The 26481-nt window shown below is 44.6% G+C and overlaps 1 protein-coding gene across 1 annotated transcript in view; it reads left to right on the forward strand.

Annotated features, from left to right (window-relative positions):
• LOC124555975 overlaps positions 1–26481 on the forward strand; it is a 502540-nt gene that overhangs the window by 202885 nt on the left and 273174 nt on the right. The window contains exon 3 of the mRNA XM_047130021.1: positions 4668–4725. The gene's annotated coding sequence lies outside the window, so the exon portion shown is untranslated. The remainder of the gene's footprint in view (positions 1–4667; positions 4726–26481) is intronic.

The following is a 26481-nucleotide window of genomic DNA, read 5'->3' on the forward strand; positions in this document are numbered from 1 at the left end:
ATACACTCCTGGAAATTGAAATATGAACACCGTGAATTCATTGTCCCAGGAAGGGGAAACTTTATTGACACATTCCTGGGGTCAGATACATCACATGATCACACTGACAGAACCACAGGCACATAGACACAGGCAACAGAGCATGCACAATGTCGGCACTAGTACAGTGTATATCCACCTTTCGCAGCAATGCAGGCTGCTATTCTCCCATGGAGACGATCGTAGAGATGCTGGATGTAGTCCTGTGGAACGGCTTGCCATGCCATTTCCACCTGGCGCCTCAGTTGGACCAGCGTTCGTGCTGGACGTGCAGACCGCGTGAGACGACGCTTCATCCAGTCCCAAACATGCTCAATGGGGGACAGATCCGGAGATCTTGCTGGTCAGGGTAGTTGACTTACACCTTCTAGAGCACGTTGGGTGGCACGGGATGCATGCGGACGTGCATTGTCCTGTTGGAACAGCAAGTTCTCTTGCCGGTCTAGGAATGGTAGAACGATGGGTTCAGTGACGGTTTAGATGTACCGTGCACTATTCAGTGTCCCCTCGACGATCACCAGTGGTGTACGGCCAGTGTAGGAGATCGCTCCGCACACCATGATGCCGGGTGTTGGCCCTGTGTGCCTCGGTCGTATGCAGTCCTGATTGTGGCGCTCACCTGCACGGCGCCAAACACGCATACGACCATCATTGGCACCAAGGCAGAAGCGACTCTCATCGCTGAAGACGACACGTCTCCATTCGTCCCTCCATTCACGCCTGTCGCGACACCACTGGAGGCGGGCTGCACGATGTTGGGGCGTGAGCTGAAGACGGCCTAACGGTGTGCGGGACAGTAGCCCAGCTTCATGGAGACGGTTGCGAATGGTCCTCGCCGATACCCCAGGAGCAACAGTGTCCCTAATTTGCTGGGAAGTGGCGGTGCGGTCCCCTACGGCACTGCGTAGGATCCTACGGTCTTGGCGTGCATCCGTGCGTCGCTGCGGTCCGGTCCCAGGTCGACGGGCACGTGCACCTTCCGCCGACCACTGGCGACAACATCGATGTACTGTGGAGACCTCACGCCCCACGTGTTGAGCAATTCGGCGGTACGTCCACCCGGCCTCCAGCATGCCCACTATACGCCCTCGCTCAAAGTCCGTCAACTGCACATACGGTTCACGTCCACGCTGTCGCGGCATGCTACCAGTGTTAAAGACTGCGATGGAGCTCCGTATGCCACGGCAAACTGGCTGACACTGACGGCGGCGGTGCACAAATGCTGCGCAGCTTGCGCCATTCGACGGCCAACACCGCGGTTCCTGGTGTGTCCGCTGTGCCGTGCGTGTGATCATTGCTTGTACAGCCCTCTCGCAGTGTCCGGAGCAAGTATGGTGGGTCTGACACACCGGTGTCAATGTGTTCTTTTTTCCATTTCCAGGAGTGTATTAACATAACATTGGAGAACGGTTCATTGACATCAAAAGTACAGGCGGAAGATAGGGATCCATTTGAGGCCAATAAACTGACATTGTTAAACCACTGTGCTTGATACGGTTGTTACGTTACGAGCGTCCACCCTATAGCGCAAATGTTGGAAAACAGTGAAAATCGTAGACACGTTTGCATAGCTAAGGAAGTTCAAGCCTGTGTAAGAATACGAAGCCTGCAGTGAATACTCTTAAGCAGACTAGGAATCTATTTAGTTGTGAGAGTGTTTTTATGGCTTTGTGATGTTTTATCGGATTTTATGGTAACCCGACATTTAGCCAGAACCACTCTTACGCTATACAGAGAGCATTCTTAACTTGGTCATCATATGTCATTACCTTGCATTTGTCAAGATTTAAAGAGAGCTGCCATTCATTACACGAAGTGGATACTTTGTCAAAGTCTTTCCGTATCTTCTTACGATCGTCCAGCTACTATAATTTCCCGTATGTTATAAGATCGTCAGCAAGCTACTTAATAGTACTACTGACTCTGTCTGAGAAATCGTTTATTGTAGTCAGGAACACTCGAAACCCTGTTATGCTGCCTTGGGGCACTCCCGACGTCACTTCCGTTTCTGTTTAATATTCGCCGTCCAGCACAACGTGTTATTCAAAATTCCTCGTGCCAGTCGCGCATCAATGAGGATACACCGCATGATTGTATTTTGCTGTGTTAGAATGTCAGTTCCCTTGGGGGTATCTAGATCGGTGTAAGCAAATGGATAAACATAACGTCACAGAGAATGTGCTCTTGTGAAAGTAAAACTCACTCTCTCTCTCTCTCTCTCTCTCTCTCTCTCTCTCTCTCTCTCTCTCTGTCTGTCTGTGTGTGTGTGTGTGTGTGTGTGTGTGTGTGTTTAAGCTAAGTGCCGGAAAGTCAGTTTGGAAAACCGTTGGACAAGAGCGCCATCGTTGTTTTCGGCGAACGAGGCAGAGAAAGGATTTTGTGTGCTAGAAGTTGCCCTTTATCAATCGAAATCGATAGTTACTGTGCGAAGAGCTTTCCTTGGCATGTTTCACAAGACGCCACCAGTTTACAACAGCATAGTGAAGTGCTACAAGAAATTCGAGGAGAATGGTTGGTTGTGCGATGCGAAACATTCGGGCCGACCGGGCGTATCTGAAGAGGCAATGGAACGTGTGAGGAACGTGGTGTTGTGAAGTCCCACAAAGTGTTCCTATCAATTGATGCAGAACTGAACACCTCTCAGCCAACAGTGTGGAAAATTCTTCGTAAGGGATTAAAAAATGGTTCAAATGGCTCTGAGCACTATGGGACTCAACATCTTAGGTCATAAGTCCCCTAGAACTTAGAACTACTTAAACCTAACTAACCTAAGGACATCACACACACCCATGCCCGAGGCAGGATTCGAACCTGCGACCGTAGCAGTCCCGCGGTTCCGGACTGCAGCGCCAGAACCGCACGGCCACCGCTGCCGGCGTAAGGGATTAAGAATAAAGCCGCACAAACTGTACGTTCTGCAGTTTTGTATCGATATGCATTACTATGTTGAAAATAAAATACCGTTTCTGCCACAGAACCTCGAAGACTACGACGACATCGCATGGCAGCAGCTTTTCTTACCGTCACTTCTGATGCGCTGGGTTGGGTATGGGCAATATTGGACTACCAATTAGATGCGTGCTCTGCGATGAAGGATGGGCGCACACAACATTTACAAAGAGTGATCAATTATTATCGCTTAATCTGTCTTAGTCCGCCCCGATAGCTGAGTGGTCAGCGCGGCGGTCTGTCACGCCAAGGGCCCCGGGTTCGATTCCCGGCCGGGTCGGAGATTTTCTCCGCTCAGGGACTGGGTGTTGTGTTGTCTTCATTATCATTTCATCAGTGGAAGGCAACAGGAAACCACCACTGGGATTACTTCCCTAGGCGCTCATGCGGTGGACCTCTCTGACGAGGCTTCCCCCATGACAACACCTGCCGTAAGGCAGAACACAATGTTGCAATCTGTCTTAAGCTTAATGCAATTAATTAAAGAGAATTACACGCCAACTGCGTTTAGATTTTGCGTACAAAGCATTTTCTGTGGTAAATAAAAGCGAAACGTGTCTAGTGTAAAATACTCTTCAACCAGTTGCAGTATGTTTGAGACGAAAAACGCAATAATAATCGATTTTAACAGCTGCTGCGGAAGATAACCATGCAGAGGAACATATTAAAAATATAAACTTTGAAATTTTGTCTTTCATGTATTGTATATTTGTTACGTAGTTCTTGGCAGTTCATGTGTACCGATTTTTCTAAATGTTCACGTGAATCTTCTATTAGTAAGATATTGTGCGTGCAAAAAGCAAGCCGTGTTTCCCCGTATTCGTTCGCTTTTTCGAAAGTAGTGTCTTTTCCTCCAGGAACGTCAAAGTGTTTGGCTTAGAATATGATGAGATATTTGCAACAGACGGAAATTAGCTATTAATTTGTATTTTTGTGTATACATTCTTCAAACACCGCAGGACAATGCAAAGAAGGAACACACACATTTCCGGGATAAAAGGGTCAAGTTCTGTTTTAACTTTGAAGATTCTACTATTACTTTAAGACATTGTCATAAATGTGGTGTAAAGCAAATAACGTCTATCGCAAAAATTAGCAATAGAAGAGCGATGCGGGTAATGTTCAGTGAATTTGAAAGCAATATCTTATTTGAAGGTTTTCAGAAATGACCACAACCGGTCGCCTTTCTTTATGGTAGAATAATTACAAATATGAAAATAAAAATTCTAAAACATTCTATCATCGAGAAAGGCGGCTGGTAGCAGTCATTTCTGAAAACGTTGATTTATCACAGTCATTGTGTTCCACATCCACAATCGATAAAAGTTTTAATATCTTATCTACTGTACTGACGAAGAACCGTAGGGAGTTTTGTCAACGGATCACTGTTTTCTATATTGTTGTGCATTGCCCATTCTGGCAGCGAAACAGACGATGACAGAAAGAAGGCTAGGATAGAGGTTCTTTGTTCACAAATTATTTCTGTGTCAAAGTTAATGACACACGCTGGCTCCGTGCTTAAAACACGAAAAAGAATATATGGAAGATGATAGTCTCCTCTTTCTTTCCTTGAAGGCATCCACAGGACTACCGTATCTGCTGTTTAAGTTGGGTACTTTTTCTGTGTGTTCACTTTTTCGGTGCCCATATATTGAAACAGTTATTCTCTTCTGTTACAGCCCAATTGCAACAGCGGCTGGTCAATATCGTTAGCACCAGCAAAAGTTTCTAAATCAGGTAAGGTCGCTAAAACTCAATAGCTCTCACTCTCCTCTCAAAGCTCACCCTGCTTTCATTGTCCTTCCGCTGTGTCATCCATTTATATTACGAACCGTGCTACGAGGCGATAATATGCGCACAAATTACAAATAAATCAGTAAACCCCGATTCTTTAAAGAATCGAAATCCCAAGGATAAAACATCTTTAAACGTCTGATTACTTTACAAATGGTGTTAAATGTTTTGAGGTTAAGCATCCAAGCGAGAAAAAGTTTAGAAAATTTTTGAAATTGCCCTTAAACTTGGTTGTAAGTCGCTGAGTGCCCTTATTATGAAACTGTGGATGAAATACAGGGTGTACATAAAGTCGGGAAACACTTTCAATTGTTTATCGCACAAGAACCAAACATTGTACAAATATCATACATATGTCATTTTGAAGAGAAACCCTGAAAGTTTTCCTCCATGTGTACCGCCACAGCGTAGTTTGGTAATTTGCCGATAGTCAGCGCTAGTCGAAAACATGGCGAGTTCAGGTGCGGAGCGAGCTGTTTTATGAAATGGCCTCCCCGATCACCAGATCTCACTCCGTGTGACTTTTTTCTGTGAGTAGTCCGCATCTCGTGATCGTGCGGTAGCGTTCTCGCTTCCCGCGCCCGGGTTCCCGGGTTCGATTCCCGGCGGGGTCAGGGATTTTCTCTGCATCGTGATGACTGAGTGTTGTGTGCTGTCCTTAGGTTAGTTAGGTTCAAGTAGTTCTAAGTTCAAGGGGACTGATGACCATAGATGTTAAGTCCCATAGTGCTCAGAGCCATTTGAACCATTTTTTTTCTGTGGGTATATGTACCGCCTCTACCACGTGATGTAGCAGAGCTCGGGACAGAATACGGGAAGCGACTGCCACAGTCGACGATGCCATGCTGGGACGAGTATGACAAGAATTCGATTACCGTATTAACGTCTGCCGGGTCACACATGGTTTGCATATCAAATGTCTGTAAAAAAAGCTTTCAGAGTTTCTCTTCAAAATGCAATATGTATGACATCTGTAGAATGTTTAGTTCTTATGCAATAAATAATTGAAAGTGTTCCCGGACTTTATGTACACCCTGTATAGTTTGGGTAATTTGCGCTCCGTTTTAAGCAGACGGAAGTTTTTCACGCACGTCGATGTTTATGACATCATATCTCATGAACTGTGTGTCGTGCAATGATTTAATTTTGCGGGCACATTCAGTGATACATGTAAATATTGTCTGCAAAATGTGTTGGGAATACAGTTCCTAAGAAAGAAGTAATAAATTAAAACTTCATGCCTGATGACGAAGTTTTACTGCATGAATATCGAAAGTGTAGTAAACGATAAAATTTTTTGGTTTCATCATTTTGAGGGGGATGTCAGCGAGAAGAAGCTTTATACATATTTGAAATTATGCTGAAAGTTTGTTGGAAGATGTTAAGTGCTCTTACTCTCAGATACTGAATGAATAAAATGCGAGTATTTGCGCGCACTCAGTTACGCTGACTTAAGACAAAACACGGAGGCTCTAAATGTAATACTTGTCTTACTGTGTTAAATTTTTAACATAAGGTTACGCCTCTTAATCAGTATGCATACGACAGCCTGTTTACCAAATATGATCCAAAAAGTCCGCATAAAAACGGGATATTTCAGTGCTCATACCTCGGGTTCTGTTGATGATAAAAAGATAGGGTCAAGAGTTTTGGATAGCCCTTGGGTTCGAATCCACTTGTATACTCAAAAGAAGAATCGTCTCATTGTAACGATCCTACGGTACAGGATCAACGTATGAATATTACACACTTCCTCCTGCTTAGGGAAATATAGTAAATGGGTTGTTTCTTTTTGCATTTGATGTGGTATACGGTGAGCTTGATAGATCTTATGGAGGCACCATTGGTTCATGGGCGGTTTGTCGGAAAACCCAAAAAAGCATTATTTACTGTATTTTCGCCGCCAGCAGCGGCCAAAAACCCAGCCGAGTATTCGATGTCGGCTTTAGACAGCAATGAAATTTTTACAATGTATTCCTAAAAGCCCCATCTCTAATAACATTGAAAATTTTCTTGATATCTTTATCCGTTTCCAAAATACAGAGGTTCAAAGGTACCGTACCTCTACACATAAAATCCGATATGAGAAGAAATCTAAACGGTAAATAACATTGACAGAAAGTGATAGGACAAGGGTAAACGAGACAGTGCCAAGAGGGGAGGAATAAAGAGAAAGTGGATGTGGATGAAAAGATAATGAGAGACAGAATGTATGACAATGACAATGAGGAAGAGAGATATAATGACAGTGAGGGGAGAGAGCTTTTTTTTTATTTTTTCTAGTGACTTCCTCCTGAGTAGTCCCCGCCCGAAGATGACAATGGGGAACTATTTTACCTCTTGATAATTTTACTCAAATGAATACCAACATCATTACGCCATACAGCAACGCTGCCTGTCCTCGGTAAATAAAGCTGCTGTAGTCTCATTGTGTTTTCATACACACAGTACCAACATAGCAAGGCCATGATAGCTAATGTTACAAGGCCAGGTCAGTCTCTCACCCAGGCTGTTGTCCCTGAAACTACTGAAACGGCTGCTGTCCCTCTTCAGGAATCATATGTTAGTGTGTCAAACACGTACATTGAACCCTTCATTAAGAAGAATTTTTTGTACATTACGCCATATTGAAGTAATTGATGAAATGTATGATGAGATAAAAGAAATTTTTTAGGCAGTGAAGGGAGACGAAAATTTAATAGTCATGGGTGACTGGAATTCGACAGTAGGAAAAGGGAGAGAAGGAAACTTAGTGGGTGAATATGGATTGGGGGAGAGGAATGAAAGAGGAAGCCGTCTGGTAGAATTTTGCACATAGCATAACTTAATCATAGCTAACACTTGGTTCAAGAATCATAAAAGAAGGTTGTATACATGGAACAATCCTGGAGGTACTAGAAGGTGTCGGATAGATTGTATAATGGTAAGAGAGAGATTTAGGAACCAGGTTTTAAATTGTAAGACATTTCCAGGGGCAGATGTGGACTCTGACCACAATCTATTGGTTATGAATTGCAGATTAAAACTGAAGAAACTGCAAAAAGGTGGGACTTTAAGGAGATGGGACCTGGATAAACTGACTAAACCAGAGGTTGTACAGAGTTTCAGGGAGAGCATAAGGGAACAATTGACAGGAATGGGGGAAAGAAATACAGTAGAAGAAGAATGGGTAGCTCTGAGGGATGAAGTAGTGAAGGCAGCAGAGTATCAAGTAGGTAAAATGACGAGGGCTAGTAGAAATCCTTGGGTAACAGAAGAAATATTGAATTTAATAGATGAAAGGAGAAAATATAAAAACGCAGTAAATGAACCAGGCAAAAGGGAATACAAACGTCTCAAAAATGAGATCGACAGGAAGTGCAAAATGGCTAAGCAGGGATGGCTAGAGGACAAATGAAAGGATGTAGAGGCTTATCTCACTAGGGGTAAGATGGCTACTGCCTACAGGAAAATTAGAGAGACCTTTGGAGAAAAGAGAACCACTTGCATGAATATCAAGAGCTCAGATGGAAACCCAGTTCTAAGGAAAGAAGGGAAAGCAGAAAGGTGGAAGGAGTATATAGAGGGTCTATACAAGGGCGATGTACTTGAGGACAATATTATGGAAATGGAAGAGGATGTAGATGAAGATGAAATGGGAGATACGATACTGCGTGAAGAGTTTGACAGAGCACTGAAAGACCTGAGTCAAAACAAGGCCCCGGGAGTAGACAACATTCCATTGGAACTACTGACGGCCTTGGGAGAGCCAGTCCTGACAAAACTCTACCATCTGGTGAGCAAGATGTTAATGGAATGTAGTCGAATTAAGTCGGGTGATGCTGAGGGAATTAGATTAGGAAATGAGACACTTAAAGTAGTAAATGAGTTTTGCTATTTGGGGAGCAAAATAACTGATGATGGTCGAAGTAGAGAGGATATAAAATGTAGACTGGCAATGGCAAGGAAAGTGTTTGTGAAGAAGAGAAATTTGTTAACATCGAGTATAGATTTAAGTGTCAGGAAGTCGTTTCTGAAAGTATTTGTATGGAGTGTAGCCATGTATGGAAGTGAAACATTGACGATAAATACACTCCTGGAAATGGAAAAAAGAACACATTGACACCGGTGTGTCAGACCCACCATACTTGCTCCTGACACTGCGAGAGGGCTGTACAAGCAATGATCACACGCACGACACAGCGGACACACCAGGAACCGCGGTGTTGGCTGTCGAATGGCGCTAGCTGCGCAGCATTTGAGCACCGCCGCCGTCAGTGTCAGCCAGTTTGCCGTGGGATACGAAGCTCCATAGCAGTCTTTAACACTGGTAGCATGCCGCGACAGCGTGGACGTGAACCGTATGTGCAGTTGACGGACTGTGAGCGAGGGCGTATAGTGGGCATGCGGGAGGCCGGGTGGACGTACCGCCGAATTGCTCAACACGTGGGGCGTGAGGTCTCCACAGTACATCGATGTTGTCGCCAGTGGTCGGCGGAAGGTGCACGTGCCCGTCGACCTGGGACCGGACCGCAGCGCCGCACGGATGGACGCCAAGACCGTAGGATCCTACGCAGTGCCGTAGGGGACCGCACCGCCACTTCCCAGCAAATTAGGGACACTGTTGCTCCTGGGGTATCGGCGAGGACCATTCGCAACCGTCTCCATGAAGCTGGGCTACGGTCCCGCACACCGTTAGGCCGTCTTCCGCTCACGCCCCAACATCGTGCAGCCCGCCTCCAGTGGTGTCGCGACAGGCGTGAATGGAGGGACGAATGGAGACGTGTCGTCTTCAGCGATGAGAGTCGCTTCTGCCTTGGTGCCAATGATGGTCGTATGCGTGTTTGGCGCCGTGCAGGTGAGCGCCACAATCAGGACTGCATACGACCGAGGCACACAGGGCCAACACCCGGCATCATGGTGTGGGGAGCGATCTCCTACACTGGCCGTACACCACTGGTGATCGTCGAGGGGACACTGAATAGTGCACGGTACATCCAAACCGTCATCGAACCCATCGTTCTACCATTCCTAGACCGGCAAGGGAACTTGCTGTTCCAACAGGACAATGCACGTCCGCATGTATCCCGTGCCACCCAACGTGCTCTAGAAGGTGTAAGTCAACTACCCTGGCCAGCAAGATCTCCGGATCTGTCCCCCATTGAGCATGTTTGGGACTGGATGAAGCGTCGTCTCACGCGGTCTGCACGTCCAGCACGAACGCTGGTCCAACTGAGGCGCCAGGTGGAAATGGCATGGCAAGCCGTTCCACAGGACTACATCCAGCATCTCTACGATCGTCTCCATGGGAGAATAGCAGCCTGCATTGCTGCGAAAGGTGGATATACACTGTACTAGTGCCGACATTGTGCATGCTCTGTTGCCTGTGTCTATGTGCCTGTGGTTCTGTCAGTGTGATCATGTGATGTATCTGACCCCAGGAATGTGTCAATAAAGTTTCCCCTTCCTGGGACAATGAATTCACGGTGTTCTTATTTCAATTTCCAGGAGTGTAGTTTGGACAAGAAGAGAATAGAAGCTTTCGAAATGTGGTGCTAAAGAAGAATGCTGAAGATTAGATGGGTAGATCACATAACTAATGAGGAGGTATTGAATAGAATTGGGGAGAAGAGGAGTTTGTGGCACAACTTGACAAGAAGAAGGGACCGGTTGGTAGGACATGTTCTGAGGCATCAAGGGATCACAACTTTAGCATTGGAGGGCAGCGTGGAGGGTAAAAATCGTAGAGGGAGAGCAACACACTATTAGCTGTCGGAAGCCTCGCTCTGATATTTAAAGTATCCTAAAATTTGAGAATTGCATGCGCTAACGCGATACCGGGTATATTGCTACGGCTTATCTTCGCGATTACTCAGCACTTCTCTCCTGTCGCTTCATTGTATTTTGAGCATAGCAGCAACACTGTTAACCGTTGTCCGCAGCTCGTGGTCTTGAGGTAGCGTTCTCGCTTCCCGCACACGGGGTCATGGGTTCGATTCCCGGCGGGGTCAGGGATTTTCTCTGCCTCGTGATGATTGGGTGTTGCGTGTGTCTTTCATCATCATTGACTCGCAAGTTGCCGAAGTGGCGTCAACTAAAAAGGACTTGCAATACGGCGGCCGAACTTCCCCGCATGGGGCCTCCCGGCCAACAATGCCATACGATCATTTCATTTTTGTTAACCGGTTCCCACCGAGTCAACCGCGCCGCTGCACCAGCTCGGAGACTACTGCTACTTGTATCGCCAGACCAGACGTCGCACAGTTTTCTTCGGTGACGAGCCGAGTAACGGTGCATGCAACACCACAGCTTGTGCTGACTATTGAGACATTGTTTGTAGCTTACCTGATGTTTTGGAAAAGAAATTAGGCCGCAGCCAGGAAACGAAATTGCGCACATCCCAACTTTTAAACATGCCTACAAACTTAAAAAGGTGAAGGGATGATACTGTTCTCACCAAAGAAATTCAAGAGAGACTGTAACCATCGCTTGAATGAAAATGAACGACAGAATTACATATCTTAGAGAATGAAATAGAATTTCAAACATCGTTGTATACCACGTAGCAGTATTAGTCAGAAAAAGCTACCTCCTTCACAAAGAAATCATTATAGCGAAGTGCCATCGTTGCCAGTTTCCCATTGTCATATAGAATATTATTTTTGTCAGTAGCCTGCTTTGTACATCTTTTCGTGAAAAATCATTAGACGAAATGAAATAAAAGTCTATTGAAATGTTTGTTCCGGTGTTGGTCCCTTGCCAATAGCAAAGAGCTTCATCCTCATTACATGTCTTCTCATAAATATATTGGAGAGGGAGCCATGTAGAGGTAAACTTTTTAAACAAGCAGTCGCATTGAGCAATAAAGTGATGTAGCCCGCCAGGTTAGCCGTGCGGTCTCACGCACTGCTTTCCGGGCGGGAAGGCGGCACGAATCCGCCCGGCGGATTCATGTCGAGGTCCGGTGTGCCGGCCAGTCTAATGATAGTTTTTAAGGCGGTTTTCCATCTGCCTCGGCGAATGCGGACTGGTTCCCCTTTTTCCGCCTCCGTTACACTATGCCGGCGATTACTGCGCAAACACTGTCTCCACGTACGCGTACACCAAAAATTTGGGGTTACACTCGTCTGGAGTGAGACGTTTCCGGGGGGGGGGGGGGGAGGGGGCGGTCCATTGGGGGCCGAACCGCACGGGTTCGGTGTGGGACGGCGGTGGGGTGAGTGGACTGCTGTAGCCTGTTGTTGGGTTGTGAACCACTGAGGGCTACGGCGGGACGAAGCCTCTCCGTCGTTGCTAGGTCCCCATTTCCATGCAATGCAAGTGTTCTAAATATTTCACCAATTTAGTTGATGATATAGCTGTTTCAGAAATACATTTGTGGCACTGCAAAATGTATTGAGTCTTTAGAGGCTGTGTCGAGTGCCTGTGAAGAGGCTGTGCGGTTTGCTCTCTCGCTATTCGTGCATCAGTTTGGAGTGTGAACGGTGTATCGGAACGCGTAATCATATGCTAACCTATGATTCTACTTCTATCCATTTCAATGAACCAAGTTTTATGAAACCAACTGAGGAGCTACTTGGTTGAGAAGTAGAGGCCCTGGTCACGAAAGCCGACAACGGCTGAGAGGGCACTGTGCTGACCACATGCCCCTCCACATGCGCATTCAATTATGCCTATCGGCTAAGGATGACAGCGGTCGGTGGGTACCGTTGGGCCTTCCGGAGCCTATTCGGAACGGAGTGTACTTACCTCGGCCATCAAGTGCTTTTTTCCTGCACAAGTTGAAAAAGTCTTCTACTTTCAGTGTCTCCTTTCCTAATCTAATCCCCCTCAGAATAGCTAAATTTAATTCGACTTCTTTCCAATATCCTTATTTTACATTTGTCTATGTTCATCTTATGGTCTCTTTTTCGAGACGCTATTGATTCCATTGAATTAGTCTTGTAAGTCCCTTGCCGCCTCTGACAGAGTTAAAATGCCATAGGCAGACCTCAAAATTTCTGTTTCTACTCCCTGAACTTCAAATTTCCTTACCAGATTTCTCCTTGATTTGTGCTCAGCATACCGATTGAATAAACTGATGATGGGATACCGCTTTCTCTCACTCTTCTCTCAACACACAGTTCCTCTGTATGTTCTTACCCTTATAAATGCAGTCACGTCGCTGTAGAAATTGCAAGTAACCTTTGTCTTGTTGTATTTTATCCCTGATACCTTTCGCATAAAATCGTTAAGGGCGAGGCCAGAGACATTAGAGCACGTGAGCAGGTATAGGTCATTAGTCCATCGCTACATACCCGAATGGCATCACTTACTGTGGATGCACGTGAAATTGTACACTGAGGTGACGAAAGTCAAGGGATAGCGATATGCGCATATACGGATGGCGGTAGTATCGCGTACACAAAGGGCAGTACATTGGCTCAGCAGGGATTTGTACTCGGGTGATTCATGAGAAAAGGTTTCGGACATGATTATGGCCACAAGACGGGAATTAAGACTACGAACGCGGAATGGTGGTTGGACATCCCATTTCGGAAATCAGTAGGGAAGTCTGTATTCGGAGATCCTCTGTGTCAAGACTGTGTCGAAAACTCTAAATTTCAGGCATTCTCTCTCACCGTGGACAACGCAGTGGCTGACAGCAGTGACTTAACGACCAAGAGCAGTGGCTCTTGCGTATAGTTGCCAGTCGTAACAGACAAACAACAGACTGCGTGAAATAACCGCAGGAATCAATGTGGGACGTACGACAAACATATTCGTTAGAACAGTGCGTAAGAATTTGGCGTTAATGGGCTATGGCAACAGAAGACCGGCGCGAGTGCCTTTGCTGACAGCATAGCGTCGCCTGCAGCGCCTCTCGTGGACTCGTGGTCCTATCAGTTGGATCCTAGACGACTGGAAATGATGCCCTGGTCAGATAAGTTGGTAAGAGCAGATGGTAGGGTTCGAATGTGGCGCAGACCTCACGAAGCCATGTACACGAGTTGTGAACAAGGCACTGTGCAAGCAGTTGGTGGTGTCTCCATGATGATATGCGCTCTGTTGACATGGAATGGACTGGGTCCCGTGGTCCAACTGAGCCCTTCATTGACTCGAAATGTTTACGTTCGGCTACCTGGAGACCATTTGCAGCCATTCATGGACTTCTTGTTCCCAAATAACGATAGCATTATCATGGATTACAGTGCACCATGGGACGGGGCACAGTTGTTCGCGATTGGTTTGAAGAACATTCTGGATAGCTGGAGCGAATGATTTGACCACCGAGAAGGCCTGACATGAATCCCATCAATCATATATTGGAAATGTTCGAGATGTCAGTTCGTGCACACAATCCTCCACCAGTAACAGTTTCGCAATTATGGACGGCTATAGAGACAGCATGGTTCAGTATTTCTACAGGGGACTTTCGGCGACTTGTTGAGTCCATGCCACGTCGAGCTGCTGCACTACGACAGAGGAAAAGAGATCCGACGCATTATTAGAAGGTATCCCATGACTTTTGTTACCTCGCTGTACATGGTGCATTCGGATAATGAAACATTTTTGTAATAATTTTATTTTAGCTGCAAAAAAGTTGCTACGCTCACAACAGTTCTTCAAAGTGGTGGCCCCCAACTTCTGTGCACGTGACGTCGTCGCGCTAAGTTATTTTGAACCTGTTCCAACCACCACGGTGTTGTCACCGGCAGCGAGACTTGTTCCCAGGAGAGCCCATTCAGTCTCGACAGGTTTCACTCACACTAGACTTTCCACAAAAAGAAAGAAAGTGGAGTCAGAACAAGTACTATCCTCTTCCTATTAACTCTCTACTGAACGTCTTACGGCGACATCAGACATGTTTCATTCGGTCAGCATCTAACGAGATCATGCCGAATAGGCGAGGTGTCGATGAGTACCCGCAAGATGGCAAGCGCCTTGTACGAGATACGCGCACACTACGGTACATCATGTCACTGTTAAAACAAAGAATATTCGCCGTTTAGTAGCACTACGGAGTGGACAGCATTTCGGAACTCCTAGTTAGTGCAGCTAGTGTTGTGCGGCAGTATGTTAAGAAGGAAGTAAAAATCGGGAAGAAAAAAACTGGCAGTAAATGGCGTCACTTAAGCGCAGAAACATATGTTTTCATCAGGTAAAAGTAAACTTCTGTTCATAAACTACTTTTTACAGTTTACTATGAAATTTACATTTTACGTTCGTTAGAGAATCATGTGGAAATTATTTGTTGTTTTGGTGGCACAAAATCCTGTAGAATGTCTAATGAAGATTTTAACTTTGTTGATAATAACAAAGGGTACAAAAATCACGGCAATGCTGTTTTTTTTTATTCCCAACCATTAGTTGGATCGGATTTTTTTTAATTTTAGGAAATTATTTTAAATTGGGATTGTTTTGAAAATCCGCCTGACGCATACACTATTTCTTTCTTTCTTATTCACCCAGACAAACTTCGACTCTCATGTGTCATCTTCTGTGGATAAAATTTTATTTCAGAAAATTACATTGCTAGCGAAACTGCGTAATTATAGGTGGATTTTTGTGCTCCTTTTGGTCGTTTTTGACAGCATGTCATATTTTCATTCATGTTGCGTATCTCTAGTGGATATAATTTTTTAGCACTATTGAGTACATTGTTTCCACATTGTTATTTATAAGATTTCGCTCATAACTTTACATCACACGCATTTTCCACAGAACGTGACAATGCGTGATTGAGAGGTACCAGAGACTATGGAAACAGAAGTGTGTGCTCAAATAATTTTTTCTCTCTTTTGTGGAAAATATGTCTGAAGTAAAGTTGTTTACGAAATGTTATAAGTAAATGTGTGGAAACAGTGTACTCAATAGCAGTAGAAAGAGAGATCTACCAGAGATACGCAATAGGACGGAAAATATGACATGCCGTCACAGACGACAAAAAGGGCACAAAGGCCCACCTTAATAACGTAGTTTCACTAGCAATTTAACTTTCAGAAATAAAATTTGACCCACAGAAGATGACACACAAATCTGTGTGAATAAAAAGAAACAACAGTGATTGCGTAAGGCGGATTTTCAAAACAACCCAAATGTTAAATCTCAAACACGGAAAAAGTGAAGAGGAGCTTCAAACCTTAGTAAGATGATTCTCTCAAGGTCATGCCAAGTATTTAGATTAAGTAATGACGCGGAGGGACGCCAACAGCTCTTTTCCTCGATCCATATCTGAATGGAATAGAACAGGAAGCACTCTCGGCCACGCACTGCACAATGGCTTTCGTAGTGTGTACGTACATCTACAGTTATATCTACATCTGTACTCCGCAAGCCACCTTACGGTGTGTGACACAGGGTACTTTGTGTACCACTGTCATTTCCCGCCGGCCGCTGTGGCCGTGCGGTTCTAGGCGCTTTAGTCCGGAACTGCGCTGCTGCTACGGTCGCAGGTTCGAATCCTGCCTCGGGCATGGATGTGTGTGATGTCCTTAGGTTAGTTAGGTTTAAATGGTTCTAAGTCTAGGGGACTGATGACCTCAGATGTCAAGTCCCATAGTGCTTAGAGCCATTTGAACCATTTTTTGTCATTTCCCTCCTTTCCTGTTCCAGAAGCGACTGATGCGCCGGGAAACGCATTTTAACACGAATCCCTCATTTCACCTTAATGGTTCTTTTGCGAGATATTACATACTAGGGAGAAATTTATTGGTTCTCTCTTTTAGGAACGTACGTTCTTGGAATTTCAACACTAAACCACATCGTGATGCAGAAACTCCTCTTGCAGCATCTCACTGGAGTTGGCTGAGCATCGCCGTGACGCTTTTGCGCCTTCTAAGTGAACATGTGAAGAAACGCGCTGCTCGTCTTTGAACTTCTCTATTTCCTCTAGTCGTCCTATCTGGTACGGATCCAACACTGATGAGCAATATTGAAATATTGTCGAACGAGGGTTTTGTTAACCAGCCGGCCGGAGTGGCCGAGCGGTTAAAGGCGGTACAGTCTGGAACCGCACGACCGCTACGGTCGCAGGTTCGAATCCTGCGTCGGGCATGGATGTGTGTGATGTCCTTAGGTTAGTTAGGTTTAAGTAGTTCTAAGTTCTAGGGGACTTATGACCACAGCAGTTGAGTCCCATAGTGCTCAGAGCCATTTTATTTTATTTTTTTTTTTTTTTTTTTTTTTTTTTTTTTTGTTAACCACCTCCTTTGTGGCGTACTACACTTCCTGAGGATGCTCCCAATGAATGTATCAGGCATCTGCCTTACCCGCGATTAGTTTTATGTGGTTGTTCCTCGTTAAATCGCCCCGTGCGCATATTGCTAGATATCTAATGGATGTGACTGGTTCCAGCGATCGCTGTAATCGTGTAGTCATACAATAATGGGTTTTTCTGCCTGTTTATATCCAATACGTTACACTTGGTTACGTTGAGGGTCAGTTGTCAGTCCCTCGCCAACCGTTAACCCACTGCAGCTCTCCATTTCGCTACAGTTTTATAGCGTTGTATCTTCTCTGTATACAACAGCATCATCTGCGGTGAACTAGTCGGAGAATAGTAGAAATTTCTCGGGTATTTCCTTGTTTCTGCTCAAGATGGGAATGGAGAAGTTTCTGTTCGGAGAGCATTCCCTCAAGGAAAAAGGAATAATAGTGGATTCACCAAGCGCAGCGATCGACCTTGAACTTCAGAAGATGTCGGCAAAGGCAACAGTCCAAGTAACAGTCAGTAAATGTGACTGACAACTCAACAGCATGCTGTTGAATTGGAGTAGATCTACATTAGCGGAAAAGCTTCTGAAGCCATTGCTCTTGATGGGGACTTAAAAGCATTTGTTCAGCATATTCGAAACTCGGGAGAACTATCTCAAGAAGAGGTTTCTGATAAGTCTGCATGGATAAGAGAATCTAGATCCCCACCGCAATCCGGGGACATAAAATTTTTTCAACCATTTTAATCCGTGCTGTATCCGAAGCTTTGACGGTGAGATTGCCTCTGATATAAAATTTAGTCTTCTAGTGTCGGACGTCATACTGAAAATTTCGTAGATTTTAATGAACGTTAAGTTGTCACATTCTTCATACGTTCTGTAAGTTACATTTTAGTGCCATAGTTAATTAAACAAATTGTTAAATTTTCTGCGGAACATTGGTGCAACGTAGGCTAGTCAAATGACGTCGAGTAACCAGGTGTCACATGGTAAGGTGCTACACTTCTCAGTTTGCTAAGCATTGCGTTGTCTATTTGTAAATATACGCTGCCTAAAGAAAAGTGAAGCACCCAGAAGACATGGTCGGATTTTAATATAATTGCGTAAACGTACACGCCATCAGCGGCTATGTAAATCATCAGAGTAACAGTTCTCTGTAACAGGTAGAACGGCCACCAGATTACCTTAGTTTTGTTCGCGGCTAGTTTTGTTACCTGACCTGGTAGGGTATATCAAGGGCATGAAGAGCGACACATGTTGAGTGATCATTGTGAAGAACACAGACATGCTGTGTACTCGTGTGAGACAGTGTTATCAGCACGTGACAGTCTGAAGGGGGTCTCATTATGGGTCTCCATTTGGTAGGCTGGTCGAATCATGCAATTGTTGGGGTATTCAGATGTGACAGTTGCCCGATGTTGGACCGGATGGGAACGTGAGGACAGACAAACTCCTCGTCGTCAATGTTCCGGTTCCGGCCGATCACGTCTGACCACCACATGATAGGATCGGCGCCACATTGTGCACCACACACATCGTAAGCCCATCAAATGGGATGAATGTCACCCGAGAACAAGTAATGGAGTTCCTGCAACATTCTATAGGATGTACCACTTAAAACCAGTGCGCTTCACGCTCGAGATTCAAGTAACAGCTAACTAAAAAAGAGTAGGTAATAATAACGTTAAAAAGTTGTACATCCTGTTTATAAGAGGTGCTGGATGTGGTGGTGATCATGGCAATCCAGGCATCGCTGATCGTGTGATGACGTTGCGAGCAGCACGCTGTAATTCTGCAGGCGTGATGTTAATTTCTCTAGTAATGTTCCGTTTAGGATCGTCAATGGTGCGAGGATTGTCAGCATACGCTTCACCTCTTAGTGTGCCCTATAAACAAAAATCACACGATGTTAAGTCCGGGGACCTTGCGGGCCAGAAGCCTCTACTGACACTACATCTTGTTGGAATACTGCATCCAGTCTCTCTGCATCTGTTAATTGTGTATAGGAAGAGTCAAAGATCTCTAGATATCCGGGTTTAAGGTGTAATTGAAAATGTGGGGTCAATAATGTGAACGCCGGACAACACACACTGAAAACCTATCTTCTCTGATCGAACCGGTTCTTCATGCAGAATATGTGGGTTGTCCTGCAACCAGTGTTTGCAATTCTGGGAGTTTACATAACCTGACAAATGAAACCAGGTCTCATCTGGCATGCTGTAAATCAAAGGGAGCGGGTAACCGTTAACAATTGATGTTAACGGCCAGCTACAATAATTAACTCCTATTTTTTTCAAATCCTCAAATTTCTACTCTTGCACTACACTCATACGATATTTCATATATGTTGGTACACGATGTACGAGATCATCAACTTTCTGCGATAAACTCCTTACTGGCTTGCGGAAACTTATCTAATGTCCGTGCTCCATGCGAATTCTGTCTGTAGTTTCAGGGCTCCTCACTGTTAGTCGCCTATTCCAGTATACATTCTGAACGGTTCCTACAGCCCACTATTTCTTGTACAGATATTGAATATAGCTGGTCATGGAGAGTTTCCTACCAGAATATTTTGCTTGAGACACTTCTTTACAGTCCTTGATGAAGCCTGTCTTTATGCAACACTCCACAATGTCAAATCAGTGTTCTAATGCAAACTGCCCCATGACTGCAACAACTCAACAATACGAGCTTCTCACAACAACTGACCGACTGAACACACAGTTGCACTCGCCTTTCCGATAAAATGCAGTATAGCCAACTTTTGAGACAGTGTTGCCACTTCAAAAGCCATCTGACTAGATATAATTAGGCGATGTGAGGAGTACCGGTTTTATGTGGGACACCCTGTATGTCATCGCGCGCCACTGGTCAGATACTAGCAGCAGCCGTATTAGGGAAAACCATCCCACTTGTAGGTGTCAGTTATTACCACAACACAAACAGCTAACCTTTGGAGTGAAGCCATGACCCGGAAGCATGGACTGTCGATGAATGCGTTGCTTTGTGTTCGCCGATAAATCGCAGTTTTGTGCGACCACAGATGACCACGGTCGGTGAGTACGGCAGCGACGTGGAGAGAGGCCCCACTCTTCAAGTTGCAGAGACGTGGTGTTGTTACACGTGGCGTGACGGTGTGGACAGTCGTCAAGTATGACTTCAGGTCACGGCTGGTAGTGACTGAGGGACAATGGTACGTCAGACATCCAGCGTCCTCTTGTGTTGCCTCCCATGCGATTGTATCGTGGTACCACTTTTCAACAGGATAATGCTAGTGCGCACGCACGCACACGCACTTTAAGCACGTGCCTCTGTGAACTGTCACCGAGCGAGCTGGCGTAGCGGTTAGCACCTGGACTCGCATTCAGGTGGGCGACGGTTCAGATTCGTGCCCGGCCATCCCTATTAGGCTTTCCCGTGATTTCCTTAAGTCGCTTCAGGCAAATGCCGGGATGATTCCTTTGAATCCTTCGTAGTAATAGACGTCAAATCATCGAGTAAAACTGAAGTGATATCAGGTGTTCCCCAGGGAAGCGTCCTGGGACCTCTGCTGTTCCTGATCTATATAAATGACCTGGGTGACAATCTGAGCAGTTCTCTTAGGTTGTTCGCAGATGATGTTGTAATTTACCCTCTAGTACGGTCATCCGAAGATGAGTATCAGTTGCAAAGCGATTTAGAAAAGATTGCTGTATGGTGTGGCAGGTGGCAGTTGACGCTAAATAACGAAAAGTGTGAGGTGATCCACATGGGTTCCAAAAGAAATCCGTTGGAATTCGATTACTCGATAAATAGTACAATTCTCAAGGCTGTCAATTCAACTAAGTACCTGGGTATTAAAATTACGAACAACTTCAGCTGGAAAGACCACATAGATAATATTGTGGGGAAGGCGAGCCAAAGGTTGCGTTTCATTGGCAGGACACTTAGAAGATACAACAAGTTCACTAAAGAGACAGCTTACACTACACTCGTTCGTCCTCTGTTAGAATATTGCTGCGCGGTGTGGGATCCTTACCAGGTGGGATTGACGGAGGACATCGAAAGGGTGCAAAAAAGGGCAGCTCGATTTGTATTATCACGTAATAGGGGAGAGAGTGTGGCAGATATGATACGTGAGTTGGGATGGAAGTCATTAAAGCAAAGACGTTTTTCGTCGCGACGAGATCTATTTACGAAATTTCAGTCACCAACTTTCTCTTCCGAATGCGAAAATATTTTGTTGAGCCCAACCTACATATGAAGGAATGATCATCAAAATAAAATAAGAGAAATCAGAGCTCGAACAGAAAGGTTTAGGTGTTCGTTTTTCCCGCGCGCTGTTCGGGAGTGGAATGGTAGAGAGATATGATTGTGGTTCGATGAACCCTCTGCCAAGCACTTAAATGTGAATTGCAGAGTAATCATGTAGATGTTGATGAAAAGGATCGGGCAATTTCCTTCCCAATCCTTGAAACATTTTGAGCTTCTGCTCCGTTTCTAATGCTCTCGATTTCGGCGGGACGTTAAACCTTAATCTTCCTTCCTCCTTATGTGAACTGTCTGCGTGATGTTGAGGTACTCCCGTGGCCAGCAAAATCCCCAGATCTGCCCCCGATAAAACATGGGATTGCATCTGTCATCAACGCCGTCCCTGTGCCATTATCCTCGATATCAAGGACCAGTTGCAGCAGTTGTTGGCCAGCTAGCGTCAGAGAGGATACAACGGTTCTCTGACACCCTCCAAACTGAGTGAAGGCCAGAGGGTGCGCGGTGTCATAGTGATAAGTGGGTTCATACTGCTAAGTTCTTTGTAAGTATGTCTCGATTTTGTAATCACTGCAATAACATCGCATACCCGCGTACTTTCATTACGTTTCCCCCTACCTTCTGGATGCTGCACTTTTATTGTCAGGCACTGTATCTAAGACGAACCTTGGTAGATTGACTAACTTTATACCGAACATTATTGGTGCCGTAGTAATAACAAACAGTACTCTGATCCAGAAGCGAAGATCCTCATGGATGCAGTATCCCATAAGAGCCGTGATATAATTTTGTGACAACTTTCGGTAATTGCGTATGTAACCGATATCACTAAAAACGGAAAGGAACGGACACAGACGTGAACCAACTGCTGGAACGACGGAAACAAGATGCACGTGTAGTTGTGAGGGAAACCACTAAGAACAGCTCGTCACCATCCTTATGCCCTACAGGTGTTTCTCATTTTGTTCTATATTGTTCGTTGACTTTGTTTGTGGCGGACGTCCGATGACACTCTTTCAGGTTGTTCGTTGATCCGTTCACTCAGTTTTTTTACTACAGAGGGTAGCTAAACCCTCTGACCGAACACGCTGAGCTACCGTGCTGGCACTGTTAGAAGTGCATCCACCCTTTCGAGGACACTGCGCGTTGAAGCCAATGTAGAGTCTCTCCGTTCAAAATCAGTAACAGTACTGACTTAGAACGATAATAATCATTACTATAGATAGCATGTAATGCAAACAGACGAAAATCGTAATAATAGTAATTAACTTTAAAATTTCAGTTAATTGGGATATTCGCTGCAATCCGCGTCGGGCGCACGTTTTCTCCGCAGGATGGTTGTTACTGCGGCTATCCGCTCCATCCGCGCCGACCTCTACCAATAGATGGACTCTCATTCGGGAGAGCAACAGTCCAAATCCCTGTCCAGCAATCCGGATTTAGGTTTTCCGTGATTTCCCTAAATTGCTTAAGCTAAATACTGGGATGATTCCTTTGAAAGGGCACGGCCCGTTTCCTTCCCCATCCCTACCTTATTCGATCTTATGCTCCGTCTCTAATGACCTCGTTGTCGACGGGAAGGTGACTCTTAAACTTCTTTCTGCCGACAGAGGACGTAGGATACAGTTATTTCGTGAGCGACATACCAGTCTTCGGACTAGTCAACTTTTTTATCACCACAGCCTTTAGTCAACCCAGAGAAAGAGAACCTAATTGTACGTCTTATTTTGTTCATTTGCAGTTGAATACGAGTTCTGCTGTTTCAGTTATGCTTAAAGAAAGACAGAGTTGGGCACTTCACAGAACGTAGACTTTGACTACAGAATTTTAATGAATCACGACTAGAGTCAGTGAGGCAATATAAATATTTCGGAATTTCTATGTGTAGAAAAGGTAAAAAAGAAGTTAAAAATAAAACAGTCCTGGAAAAAATAAAACCAAAAATATCTTTTGTGACCAAAATAATGCAGATGAAATTAAGGTTCTTTGAACTTATCATGAGAACAGAAGATTCACTAGACAAATCAGATACGCTCGGTAGAATAGGTCAAAGAGGTAGAGAAAGACCGAGGAGAAGGTGAGTAGAGGACATCAAAAAAGCACTGGAATGACTAGAAGACCAGAGCACAGCAGGAGTCGATGACGACTTCATAGATCATAACAACAACAACAAAATGTGATGGCACAGTTCTAGGTGAAGGAAATGGCTTGCGACGGTTCATTGGTAGGAAATTCGGAAACTACGTAAGAGACACAGTAACACTTCACAATGATTTGCACAGTATAGTTGAAGATGTCACTTGTAAATTACTTTGTGGCATCTCCAAAAATGATAAAATTATTGGTTGTCGTAATCAATCCTTCCAAATGCCTTTGATACTTGGAAGGAGAATCAGCATTGGCCGTATTTTTGTTTGTTTGTTTGTTTGTTTGTTTTATTATCCGCAAAATCGATTTTCGGTCACTTAGTGACCATCCTCAGTGCTGTAATATACAATTAAAATTGATAGGCACTGGTATCAACAAGCTTAGAGCGATCACATAAACTGAGGCCGCCTTTGATACTACTATACTGCTAGATTATGTTTATAGCCGGCGGATGTGACTATAGTGCAGAATGAAATGCGACTGCTGGAATGGTTCTTTTAAAAGGCAACGTCCAATTTCTTTCCGCGTTCCTGTCTAACCCAGGTTTCGCAATGTCTGTAACGACCTCATTGTTAACTGGTTGTGAAACACTTATCTTTCCTTGAGCTTATCGTAAACACTTTTTGTTTTTGGTTATCATGCATCCATTATACGCATTTATATCCTTTTATTTTACATCATATTTTTATACTTGAGAACTTTACTTGTTATTATACTAAAATATCGTTACCAACGTTGTGACCAGCACGGAAGCACGTTGCAGAGTCGTCCTTGGTAATCACACACCCTGTTAAGAACCGTGTCCCTCCTTCTGTAATATCCAGGAGATCATCATGCAGCGTACTGATTTCGGTGTACGAGGTGCATTCAAGTTCTAAGGCCTCCGATTGTTTTTCTCCGGACTGGAAAGAGATAGAAACATGCGCGTTGTTTTAAAATGAGGCCGCGTTCATTGGAACAGGAACAGGAAAGGGAGGTAATGACAGTGGCATGTAAAGTGCCCTCCGCCACACACCGTTGGGTGGCTTGCGGAGTATAAATGTAGATGTAGATGTAGATGTCAATACGTCCCAGAGATGGCAGCACCCTACGACAGATGGAATTTTACCGCCAGCGGCTAGAATGAGAACTGTTTTAAATATTTAAATGGCGACTTTTTCCTTACTTGAACAGCATGCAATCATTCGTTTTCTGAATTTGCGTGGTGTGAAACCAATTGAAATTCATGGACAGTTGAAGGAGACATGTGGTGATAGAGTTATGGATGTGTTGAAAGTGCGTTCGTGGGTGCGACAGTTTAATGGAGGCAGAACATCGTGTGACGACAAACCGAAACAACCTCGGGCTCGCACAAGCCGGTCTGACGACATGATCGAGAAAGTGGAGAGAATTGTTTTGGGGGATCGCCGAATGACTGTTGAACAGATCGCCTCCAGAGTTGGCATTTCTGTGGGTTCTGTGCACACAATCCTGCATGACGACCTGAAAATGCGAAAAGTGTCATCCAGGTGGGTGCCACGAATGCTGACGGACGACGACATGGCTGCCCGTGTGGCATGTTGCCAAGCAATGTTGACGCGCAACGACAGCATGAATGGGACTTTCTTTTCGTCAGTTGTGACAATGGATGAGACGTGGATGCCATTTTTCAATCCAGAAACAAAGCGCCAGTCAGCTCAATGGAAGCACACAGATTCACCGCCACCAAAAAAATTTCGGGTAACCGCCAGTGCTGAAAAAAGGATGGTGTCCATGTTCTGGGACAGCGAGGGCGTAATCCTTACCCATTGCGTTCCAAAGGGCACTATGGTAACAGGTGCATCCTACGAAAATGTTTTGAAGAACAAATTCCTTCCACGCAACAGTTTCTTCGTGATAACAACTTTGAAGTGATTCCTCATGCTCCCTACTCACCTGACCTGGCTCCTAGTGACTTTTGGCTTTTTCCAACAATGAAAGACACTCTCCGTGGCCGCACATTCACCAGCCGTGCTGCTATTGCCTCAGCGATTTTCCAGTGGTCAAAACAGACTCCTAAAGAAGCCTTCGCCACTGCCATGGAATCATGGGGTCAGCGTTGTGAAAAATGTGTACGTCTGCAGGGCGATTACGTCGAGAAGTAACGCCAGTTTCATCGATTTCGGGTGAGTAGTTAATTAGAAAAAAAATCAGAGGCCTTAGAACTTGAATGCACCTCGTAATTATTTTCTTTGAATAAAAGGATATTTTCTGTTCGTCTTATAGCGTATTTCTTTCAGTTATATTCTGTACTGTCCTATAGCAGTCCTTTCTTTGGTTCAAGTTTCAACGAGCTATGTTACTTGGCAGTGACATCCTGCGAAAGTTAATTTCTTCCTTAATTTTTGCACACCACTGTACTCGTATATAGATGCTTACTGGCGAATTTGGTGAAAAAACCTTACTTAACGTTTTCTTGTTGTGTTCGTATGCTGAAACTCACACATTAAACATCCTGTAATTTACAGTGCAAAGTAAACAGCAAACGTAAAATAAAAAACAGTCACAAAGGTATTTTACGTAATTATAGTCTCCCACAGTATGAGTATTATTTTTTCGCGCAAACGGTTTTTTCGTATGTAATCTGAAGCAAATGGCTCTAAGCACTATGGGACTTAACATCTGAGGTCATCAGTCCCCTAGACTTAGAACTACTTAAACTTAATTAACCTAAGGATGTTACACACATCCATGCCCGAGGCAGGATTCGAACCTGCGACCGTAGCAGCAGCGCGGCTCCGGACTGAAGCGCCTAGAACCGCTCTGCCACATGACCAGCAATCTGAAGCATTATTTGCTTAAGTATTACTACCAAAGAAGCTTATTTCTATGAATCACTACTTTATTTGCTTATTTGAGGATACTGTCGAAGCATATGATTTCACTGAGTCACTTTCCAGTTATTCATTCAGTATTTTGTCTTTTTTGTGATGCGGGTTTCAAAAGAGGATAGAAAGTTTTTTTTATAAATAAACCTATTGTTTTGTGCAGTCGCAGGCTTTCACCAACAATTTCTTATGAATATACTAAAGTAATATTAAAAGAGTGAAGGGATTTCCTGCAGACATTTGGTAATGGATAAAATGAAGTAACTCCTTTCTTTCTGTTATAT

The sequence above is a fragment of the Schistocerca americana genome, chromosome X, assembly GCF_021461395.2.
Source record: "Schistocerca americana isolate TAMUIC-IGC-003095 chromosome X, iqSchAmer2.1, whole genome shotgun sequence".
NCBI classification, from domain to species: domain Eukaryota; kingdom Metazoa; phylum Arthropoda; class Insecta; order Orthoptera; family Acrididae; genus Schistocerca; species Schistocerca americana.